The sequence below is a fragment of the Gouania willdenowi genome, chromosome 7, assembly GCF_900634775.1.
Source record: "Gouania willdenowi chromosome 7, fGouWil2.1, whole genome shotgun sequence".
NCBI lineage: Eukaryota > Metazoa > Chordata > Actinopteri > Blenniiformes > Gobiesocidae > Gouania > Gouania willdenowi.
This window is the reverse complement of record NC_041050.1, coordinates 15,900,233-15,912,006: the sequence shown is the minus strand read 5'-3', so window position 1 is coordinate 15,912,006 and position 11,774 is coordinate 15,900,233. Positions and strand designations below refer to the sequence as shown.

Here is an 11,774-nt window from a genome sequence, read left to right as displayed (position 1 = left end):
ACAGTAGAAAAGACCTATTAAATAATAAATTTCAGCATTTTATGAATCGATAAAACCATTCAAAGACAGATTTTTTTATTCTTACCCAGCGCTAATTGTTGGTTGTAAGACAAATAAATTACATCATATCAGCAACAATTCTTTCATATTGTAAGATATTTTGTAAGGATTCAGTTAATCCATTGATTTTGTTAAATAACACCAGGCAAACCATTAAACCCTAAAGCCTAAAACTTTGTTAAATAATGCAAAATGAAAAACATACAATACAATATACATGTCATGTCATGAAAAATGATAAAGGTGTAAATAAATGCATACGCAAAAATCCCAAAACTGATGGTTTGAATGATGATATTATCATTAGCTACAGATTATCATTGTTTCTTAGGTTTCTGTACTTTTGAAGAAATGTTTTTTGGCTGCAAAGTTTCATAAGATCAATTTAATTTATGTTCCAACAATTATTGCAACTTTGGCTTTATCAACCTCTATGATGTATTTCAGTTGAAAGTTTGTGTACGTCAAACCATAAGAGTTCACTGTTAAAAAGCTTAAATATTACTTGGGATGGTTAACTCCAATCATACTAACTGGACTATAAAAAGATGACTCCAATGGTTTTGTATGTAATGCCCTTGATATAGAAAGAATTAATTCCACTGAACAAAGTCAAAACGTCAACTGCTGAGACGGACATGTAAGGATGTGTTTGCAGGCTCTGGTCCAGGTCTTTGTGCACGGCAGCTTGGAGCTAAACCCCCAAAATCCTCTTCTGGCACACACACACACACACACACACACACACACTGAGCATGAAGAGCAGTGTAATGCCAAACTCGCTTCTCAGTAAATTAAATACTTCCTGAACTCAACACAAACCTGATAAAGCACCACTGGACCACAGTAAAGCTACATTTTTCTGTATTTGATTTCAACGTTGGATTGTTTGTAACACTTTACTTGAAGTTTTTAACATAAGGCTGACAGTGGGCTGTTAATATCTTTCATTAGCATGAATAAGGTGTCATGAAGGATGTCGTTAAGTGTCAGTCGCAAGTTGAAAAATGTGACCTGAGCAGCACAAAGAGCTGTGTTTAACAATGACATGTGCCCTACTATTATTATTATTATTGTTCAGATCTTTGATTCAAGCCCTCTGAAAAGGCTTTCCAGGCAGCACACAATGTTACGAGTCGTGTTTGTTTTTGTTAGTTTTTATTCAAAGTTCATTGACCACAGACCACAGTTCAAGTAGTTTTCAACCAACATTTGAATCTTTAGGTTGATTCGAGTTCAGCGTGAGGCAAACGTCCAGATACACAGTGGGTTGGGCTTTGGGAGAGGGCGTGGTTTCACTGCTTGAGGGCAGAGAAACGCTCACTAGGCCACCACCGCATGCCCAGAGCCAAAGCTGGGTTTGTTGGTTCCACCCCCTCGGGTCAGGGGGCCTCTGACTCCGCCCAATCAGGGTGCTATAGGGCGAGGATGAGCATCTCTGCGCTTGACTTCATGCGTCTTTTTCTTCTTGACATTCAGACGCACGTCGTCAAACAGCCAAATAGGTCTGCTGCTGAGGATCTTCTGGACCGGTTCAGAATTGTCAAACACCACAAAACCAAAGTTTGGATGTTTTCCTCCGCTGATGATCTTCAAATCCAGGACTGTGCCGAACCATTCAAAGAACTCCATCAGTTCTGTCTTTTTCACGTCGTGAGGAATATTTCCTACGAACAGCTGATGAGCGTCAGGATAACGAACCATTCTTGGACCCTCAGACTTATCGCCCTGCCCCTCAAGCACTGGTCGGGGGCCGCGGTGCACCACCGTTGGATGGTTGGGCCTTGGTTCTCCATCTTTCTGCTGTCTCTGAGGTCTCTCTGTGGAGTTCTGAGACTCACACTTTACCTCCACTCTGGGTTGTGTTGTGGGCGGGGCTTTAACCACGTGGGGGGGGATTGTTGACGCTGGGAGCGAGTCCCCGTACACCTCGTCCTGGTACGTGAACATATTGTTGTGAATATAGAATTTGTTTGCTGCTGTTCCCTCAGGAGCCAGAAAGAAGGTCTGCAGGAACCTCCTCATGGGCTGCATGTTATTGGACTGCTCCCCCATCACCTGCACCACTATGCCCTCGCTCAACGTGAAGTGGGCGTCCATGTGACGAATCCTGGTGTTACAGTCCCTGAGGCTGAGCTCCGTCACCCGCTTCTGGATCTCCGACCGTCCGTTGGAGACCAAACCTCCGTGAACGTACAATGAGTCCTTCCCATAGAAGCTGTGCAGGTTCTCTGGCTCCTTGTACAGTACGGTGTAATAGTGTCGGACAAACGCTCGCCCGACCACCTGCGCACTTGGCTTCTCCATCATTATTTCTTTGATCAGCTGAAGTAAACTGGATGTCTGCTTTTGATGATTGTCCAAAGTACTATGATCAAAGTAACTAGTGCAGTGCTTGTAGTTCCACAAAAAGGCTTTGATGTCTACCTGTGGGACTTTTAGAACATAGTGACTTCATCTTTTGAGTTACCATGACTACCTGTCAACATTAGTTATTTCCATTTTAACTTAGATTCGGAATTAATATTATTAATTATTAATTGTCTGAACCTGCTCATTTTATTAGGGACCTCGAACCAAACCACTATTATTATTATGTATTAATATTATTATTACTACACTGCTATCATGTTACACAATCAATCACATTATCAATCCAGGTCAATGGGGTCCTTTGGGTGCTTTACTACTGTAGATTCAATGCTGCAAAACCATAACATTAAAGTGCTTCTTAAATTTTCAAAGATTCACAAGGTAGAAAATGGAAGGGTGGAGAATAGTTGATTATTTTAAAGTGAGAGTGAGATATGAAGTTGTAGTTGTGCATATTATGCTTATTGTGTTTTTTAGAGGCTGTAGCTGCTTTGTAAAAAAATAAAAAGAAAAGAAAACAACTACTCAAGATCTCAGCCTGCAGCTTTGTTCAGTCACTGTGAGCTGACATAAGTGAGGGTAGGGAGGGGAAAACACTAGTATCTGATATATGTATACTGTACACACACACACACACACACACACACACACACACACACACACACACACACACAACACACACACACACACACACAACACACACACACACACCACACTTTCAGTCATGAACCCTCCATTTGTTTCCACATCTTGCCTAATTATTTAGTTCTATAATTTAGAGGTTGCAACAAAAACTTCAAAATTGCTCTTCTATAACATAGTCAGTCAAAAAACACAATTTTTCTATAACGGTCACTCACTCACTCACTCACTCACTCACTCACTCACTCACTCACTCACTCACTCACTCACTCACTCACTCACTCATTCGGAAATGGAAAAATAATTAATTTATAATCATATTATAATTAAAACAAATAAACAAATATATCAATTCACCCTTGTGTAGGTAGTGCCTACCTTGCCTACCCTGACGGCACGTCACTGGTACTGAACATATTGAGACTACACAACACTTGTTTTTTTTTTTTTTTTTGATTATTTTATGTTTAGGATTTTTCAATTGGTTATCCTTGAAATGAATTAATTAGGTACATATATTCATCAAGTACCTGGATACTATCCTATCGTATGAAGGCAAAGCAAGGCAAACATTCAGCATGTTGCCAGTTTTTTTTAATTTTTTTATTGCAAAATCAAAGTCAATTACAGTCAATGACCTTTAGGCAGGACCGGAGAAATACACACACTTAAATAACATTGTTGTGATTGGCCAGGTCAGCATGATTAACATCTGCTTATCAAACCAAGTGAAAATGTCACTCTTTCAAAAAGAGTTGAAAAAATGAAATCCATCTGGATATCAAATATACACTGAAAAACTGATTAATAACTGGTAGACTGATTAGAATAACTAATTAATTTGTTTAATTAAGTAAAATTATGTGAAAAGCAAATCTAAGATATATTCGCAAAATTGCAGTTTAGAGCAGACGTGGTCAACTGGCGGCCTTCAAAGTAAATGCACAAAAATGACACAAATGCACAGAAAAGCAGAATATACACAAATTGACTACAAAAAATATTAAATATCACAGAATAAAAATAGTAAATACGCAAAAGCACAATCATAAAATCAAACAGACAAAAATGGCAACAAATATACACAAAATTACACAATAAACACAAGACATCTACAAACAAAATTTTTTTTTAAAAAGCTACATTTTTCTGCATTTGATTTCAACGTTGGATTGTTTGTAACACTTTACTTGAAGTTTTCTACATAAGGCTGACAGTGGGCTGTTATTATCTTTCATTAGCATGAATAAGGTGTCATGAAGGATGTCGTTAAGTGTCAGTCGCAAGTTGAAAAACGTGACCTGAGCAGCACAAAGAGCTGTGTTTAACAATGACATGTGCCCTACTATTATTATTATTATTATTATTATTATTATTGTTCAGATCTTTGATTCAAGCCCTCTGAAAAGGCTTTCCAGGCAGCACACAATGTTACGAGTCGTGTTTGTTTTTGTTAGTTTTATTCAAAGTTCATTGACCACAGACCACAGTTCAAGTAGTTTTCAACCAATATTTGAATCTTTAGGTTGATTCGAGTTCAGCGTGAGGCAAACGTCCAAATACACAGTGGGTGGGGCTTTGGGAGAGGGCGTGGTTTCACTGCTTGAGGGCAGAGAAACGCTCACTAGGCCACCACCGCATGCCCAGAGCCAAAGCTGGGTTTGTTGGTTCCACCCCCTCGGGTCAGGGGGCCTCTGACTCCACCCCCTCAGGGTGCTCTAGGGCTAGGACGAGCATCTCTGCGCTTGACTTCATGCGTCTTTTTCTTCTCGACATTCAGTTGCACGTCGTCAAACAGCCAAATAGGTCTGCTGCTGAGGATCTTCTGGACCGGTTCAGAATTGTCAAACACCACAAAACCAAAGTTTGGATGTTTTCCTCCGCTGATGATCTTCAAATCCAGGACTGTGCCGAACCATTCAAAGAACTCCATCAGTTCTGCCTTTTTCACGTCGTGAGGAATATTTCCTACGAACAGCTGATGAGCGTCAGGATAACGAACCATCCTTGGACCCTCAGACTTACCGCTCTGCCCCTCACGCACTGGTCGGGGGCCGCGGTGCACCACCGTTGGATGGTTGGGCCTTGGTTCTCCATCTTTCTGCTGTCTCTGAGGTCTCTCTGTGGAGTTCTGAGACTCACACTTTACCTCCACTCTGGGTTGTGTTGTGGGCGGGGCTTTAACCACGTGGGGGGGGATTCTTGACGCTGGGAGCGAGTCCCCGTACACCTCGTCCTGGTACGTGAACATATTGTTGTGAATATAGAATTTGTTTGCTGCTGTTCCCTCAGGAGCCAGAAAGAAGGTCTGCATGAACCTCCTCATGGGCTGCATGTTATTGGACTGCTCCCCCATCACCTGCACCACTATGCCCTCGCTCAACGTGAAGTGGGCGTACATGTGACGAATCCTGGTGTTACAGTCCCTGAGGCTGAGCTCCGTCACCCGCTTCTGGATCTCCGACCGTCCGTTGGAGACCAAACCTCCGTGAATGTACAATGAGTCCTTCCCATAGAAGCTGTGCAGGTTCTCTGGCTCCTTGTACAGTACGGTGTAATAGTGTCGGACAAACGCTCGCCCGGCCACCTGCGCACTTGGCTTCTCCATCATCATTTCTTTGATCAGCTGAAGTCAACTGGATGTCTGCTTTTGATGATGGTCCAAAGTACTATGATCAAAGTAACTAGTGCAGTGCTTGTGGTTCCACAAAAAGGCTTTGATGTCTACCCGTGGGACTTTTAGAACATAGTGACTTCATCTTTTGAGTTACCATGACTACCTGTCAACATCAGTTATTTCCATTTTAACTTAGATTCGGAATTAATATTATTAATTATTAATTGTCTAAACCTGCTCATTTTATTAGGGACCTCGATCCAAACCACTATTATTATTATGTATTAATATTATTATTACTACACTGCTATCATGTTACACAATCAATCACCTTATCAATCCAGGTCAATGGGCTCCTTTGGGTGCTTTACTACTGTAGATTCAATGCTGCAAAACCATAACATTAAAGTGCTTCTTAAATTTTCAAAGATTCACAAGGTAGAAAATGGAAGGGTGGAGAATAGTTGATTATTTTAAAGTGAGAGTGAGATATGAAGTTGTAGTTGTGCATATTATGCTTATTGTGTTTTTTAGAGGCTGTAGCTGCTTTGTTAAAAAAAAAAAAAAAGAAAAGAAAACAACTACTCAAGATCTCAGCCTGCAGCTTTGTTCAGTCACTGTGAGCTGACATACGTGAGGGTAGGGAGGGGAAAACACTAGTATCTGATATATTTATACTGTACACACACACACACACACACACACACGCACACACGCACGCACGCACACACACACACGTAACACACACACACAAGACACACACGCAACACACACACGCAACACACACACACACACACACACACACACACACACACACACACACACACACACACACACACTTCCAGTCATGAACCCTCCATTTGTTTCCACATCTTGCCTAATTATTTAGTTCTATAATTTAGAGGTTGCAACAAAAACTTCAAAATTGCTCTTCTATAACATAGTCAGTCAAAAACACAATTTTTCTATAATACGGTCACTCAACTCACTCACTCACTCACTCACTCACTCACTCACTCACTCACTCACTCACTCACTCACTCACTCACTCATTCGGAAATGGAAAAATAATTAATTTATAATCATATTATAATTAAAACAAATAAACAAAAATATCAATTCACCCTTGGGTAGGTAGTGCCTACCTTGCCTACCCTGACGGCACGTCACTGGTACTGAACATATTGAGACTACACAACACTTGTTTTTTTTTTTTTTTTTTGATTATTTTATGTTTAGGGTTTTTCAATTGGTTATCCTTGAAATGAATTAATTAGGTACATATATTCATCAAGTACCTGGATACTATCCTATCGTATGAAGGCAAAGCAGGGCAAACATTCAGCATGTTGCCAGTTTTTTTTTAATTTTTTATTGCAAAATCAAAGTCAATTACAGTCAATGACCTTTAGGCAGGACCGGAGAAATACACACACTTAAATAACATTGTTGTGATTGGCCAGTTCAGCATGATTAACATCTGCTTATCAAACCAAGTGAAAATGTCACTCTTTCAAAAAAAGAGTTGAAAAAATTAAATCCATCTGGATATAAAATATACACTGAAAAACTGATTAATAACTGGTAGACTGATTAGAATAACTAATTAATTTGTTTAATTAAGTAAAATTATGTGAAAAGCAAATCTAAGATATATTCGCAAAATTTCAGTTTAGAGCAGACGTGGGCAACTGGCGGCCCTCAAAGTAAACGCACAAAAATGACACAAATGCACAGAAAAGCAGAATATACACAAATTGACTCCAAAAAATATTATATATCACAGAATATAAATAGTAAATACGCAAAAGCACAATCATAAAATCAAACAGACAAAAATGGCAACAAATATACACAAAATTACACAATAAACACAAGACATCTACAAACAAATTTTTTTTTGAAAAAAGCTACATTTTTCTGCATTTGATTTCAACGTTGGATTGTTTGTAACACTTTACTTGAAGTTTTTAACATAAGGCTGACAGTGGGCTGTTATTATCTTTCATTAGCATGAATAAGGTGTCATGAAGGATGTCGTTAAGTGTCAGTCGCAAGTTGAAAAATGTGACCTGAGCAGCACAAAGAGCTGTGTTTAACAATGACATGTGCCCTACTATTATTATTATTATTATTATTATTATTGTTCAGATCTTTGATTCAAGCCCTCTGAAAAGGCTTTCCAGGCAGCACACAATGTTACGAGTCGTGTTTGTTTTTGTTAGTTTTTATTCAAAGTTCATTGACCACAGACGACAGTTCAAGTAGTTTTCAACCAACATTTGAATCTTTAGGTTGATTCGAGTTCAGCGTGAGGCAAACGTCCAGATACACAGTGGGTGGGGCTTTGGGAGAGGGCGTGGTTTCACTGCTTGAGGGCAGAGAAACGCTCACTAGGCCACCACCGCATGCCCAGAGCCAAAGCTGGGTTTGTTGGTTCCACCCCCTCGGGTCGGGGGCCTCTGACTCCGCCCCCTCAGGGTGCTCTAGGGCGAGGACGAGCATCTCTGCGCTTGACTTCATGCGTCTTTTTCTTCTCGACATTCAGTTGCACGTCGTCAAACAGCCAAATAGGTCTGCTGCTGAGGATCTTCTGGACCGGTTCAGAATTGTCAAACACCACAAAACCAAAGTTTGGATGTTTTCCTCCGCTGATGATCTTCAAATCCAGGACTGTGCCGAACCATTCAAAGAACTCCATCAGTTCTGTCTTTTTCACGTCGTGAGGAATATTTCCTACGAAGAGCTGATGAGCGTCAGGATAACAAACCATCCTTGGACCCTCAGACTTACCGCTCTGCCCCTCAAGCACTGGTCGGGGGCCGCGGTTCACCACCGTTGAATTGTTGGGCCTTGGTTCTCCATCTTTCTGCTGTCTCTGAGGTCTCTCTGTGGAGTTCTGAGACTCACACTTTACCTCCACTCTGGGTTGTGTTGTGGGCGGGGCTTTAACCACGTGGGGGGGGATTGTTGACGCTGGGAGCGAGTCCCCGTACACCTCGTCCTGGTACGTGAACATATTGTTGTGAATATAGAATTTGTTTGCTGCTGTTCCCTCAGGAGCCAGAAAGAAGGTCTGCATGAACCTCCTCATGGGCTGCATGTTATTGGACTGCTCCCCCATCACCTGCACCACTATGCCTTCGCTCAACGTGAAGTGGGCGTCCATGTGACGAATCCTGGTGTTACAGTCCCTGAGGCTGAGCTCCGTCACCCGCTTCTGGATCTCCGACCGTCCGTTGGAGACCAAACCTCCGTGAATGTACAATGAGTCCTTCCCATAGAAGCTGTGCAGGTTCTCTGGCTCCTTGTACAGTACGGTGTAATAGTGTCGGACAAACGCTCGCCCGGCCACCTGCGCACTTGGCTTCTCCATCATCATTTCTTTGATCAGCTGAAGTCAACTGGATGTCTGCTTTTGATGATTGTCCAAAGTACTATGATCAAAGTAACTAGTGCAGTGCTTGTGGTTCCACAAAAAGGCTTTGATGTCAGCCCGTGGGACTTTTAGAACATAGTGACTTCATCTTTTGAGTTACCATGACTACCTGTCAACATCAGTTATTTCCATTTTAACTTAGATTAGGAATTAATATTATTAATTATTAATTGTCTAAACCTGCTCATTTTATTAGGGACCTCGAACCAAACCACTATTATTATTATGTATTAATATTATTATTACTACACTGCTATCATGTTACACAATCAATCACCTTATCAATCCAGGTCAATGGGCTCCTTTGGGTGCTTTACTACTGTAGATTCAATGCTGCAAAACCATAACATTAAAGTGCTTCTTAAATTTTCAAAGATTCACAAGGTAGAAAATGGAAGGGTGGAGAATAGTTGATTATTTTAAAGTGAGAGTGAGATATGAAGTTGTAGTTGTGCATATTATGCTTATTGTGTTTTTTGGAGGCTGTAGCTGCTTTGTAAAAAAAAAAAAAGAAAAGAAAACAACTACTCAAGATCTCAGCCTGCAGCTTTGTTCAGTCACTGTGAGCTGACATACATGAGGGTAGGGAGGGGAAAACACTAGTATCTTATATATGTATACTGTACACACACACACACACACACACACACACTTTCAGTCATGAAACCCTTGTTTCCACATCTTGCCTAATTATTTAGTTCTATAATTTAGAGGTTGCAACAAAAACTTCAAAAATTGCTCTTCTATAACATAGTCAGTCAAAAAACACAATTTTTCTATAACGGTCACTCACTCACTCACTCACTCACTCACTCACTCACTCACTCACTCACTCACTCGGAAATGGAAAAATAATTAATTTATAATCATATTCTAAATAAAACAAATAAACAAAAATATCAATTCACCCTTGGGTAGGTAGTGCCTACCTTGCCTACCCTGACGGCACGTCACTGGTACTGAACATATTGAGACTACACAACACTTGTTTTTTGACTGTGTATTTATTTTCTTATGCTTTCTTTGATCACTTTCATGACTGGATATTAACAAAATTCATATTCCAGCATCCTAATGAATTTAGGGAAAATGATATTATCTTTGGCGTGTTAATAGAAAATGGCTTGCATGATTTAGTAATTAATACAATTATCATCTTCGGGAGGGGAAAACAATAGTATCGTATATGTATACTGTACACACACACACACACATTATATATATATATATATATATATATAGTATTTCCTCATTTTAAGTAAAATATACTGCTATCAAGCAATCAACATTTTTTGGGGGTTACTGCATATTGGTTGACTCAGCTTGTGAATGAGTGCTGAGTCACCTTAGAAGTGAAGTCAAACAGATAAACAGATGATAGGTGAGGACAGGTTCAATTTTAACACTTCAAAGAACGCTCTACTTATTTAACATATATTGTTTTGTTTTGTTTTTTGCAACTTTCAGTAAATCTGTGCAATGCTAATATATTTTGAAGTAAAGAGCTCTCAAAGAAACATTGAAGTTTTGGTCATAATTGCTGACAATATTACACAGTATTTCCCATGTTACATAATTTTTTCTGTTTTTTTTTTCAATTGTTTTAATCTCAGACCAGAACTTTATATGTTTTATTTTCTACTGTATAGCTGCCTTTGGGAAGCAGTGCATGTAACATGTGTTTTGAAAAGTGCTATATAAATAAAGAGCAATTATTTATCATTAGGTTGGATGTGCCACCCCAGGGTGTAAACACTCATTTCCACAAGTTTGGGGCACCCCTGGTCCCTGGTATTGGAAAAGCTGTTAAACTAAACCATGCTTTATGCAACGCCCCCAGAAACGCCCCTCATTATCTCTTAATTAGTATTCAATAATAAAATAACTTCTTGCAAAGTAAATGCTGCTAAGATAAAACACTAGACAAAGTAAATGTAATACACTGACTCAGGACTGCACAGATAAAAGACACGAGGGACTTTCTAAATGCATCACGACACTGTTGGAGGATGAATAAATAAATAAATAAATGTTACCTACCTTCAGGATTGTAAAGAAACTTGGAAACTGCTTTTCGTTGTTTGGAAATGTTTGATTCCCAGCGCGCGCCGAGGCATGGTTTGCGCGCTCTCGTGATTCTGACCACAGCACGTTTTCCAACAAACACTGAACAATACCAAGACGATCTGATCGAATCCAGCAGAGGGCAGATGTGAAAGTGACATAACATTTGTTTTGGCTATTGAATGGCTATTCCATTCTAAAAAACCTTTAGTCTGAGAGAGAGAGAGAGAGAGAGAGAGAGAGAGAGAGAGAGAGAAAATCCTATCTCTGTCACTTTGTCTGCACCATTCAATACGACTGTAATGATAACAAAGTTTATTTAAACTTGTCAACACACCATTTGAACAACAGTACAATAGATATCTTGTCCACTATTTTTGTAATTTTAAATGTTATGTATCTAAAGTGTTTTTTTTATTTTTTATTATTATTGTTGAAGCTTGCAACATTGAGCACCTACCAGCAAATAAAATGTATTATTATTATTATGCTTCTACAGGAAGCTTTCTGTTATTATTTTCATTACAACTGAGGTTATTGTGTAAAAAGTTTCCTGAAAAAATTAGAGAATTGGATTAC

At 39.6% G+C, this 11,774-nt stretch overlaps 2 pseudogenes; both read right to left on the bottom strand.

Annotated features, from left to right (window-relative positions):
- Window positions 1-1,331: 1,331 nt before the first annotated feature.
- LOC114467158 (ras GTPase-activating protein-binding protein 1 pseudogene) lies at window positions 1,332-2,416 on the bottom strand (annotated as a pseudogene).
- A 2,250-nt stretch (window positions 2,417-4,666) lies between these two features.
- Window positions 4,667-9,114, bottom strand: LOC114466634 (ras GTPase-activating protein-binding protein 1 pseudogene; annotated as a pseudogene).
- Window positions 9,115-11,774: the final 2,660 nt, after the last annotated feature.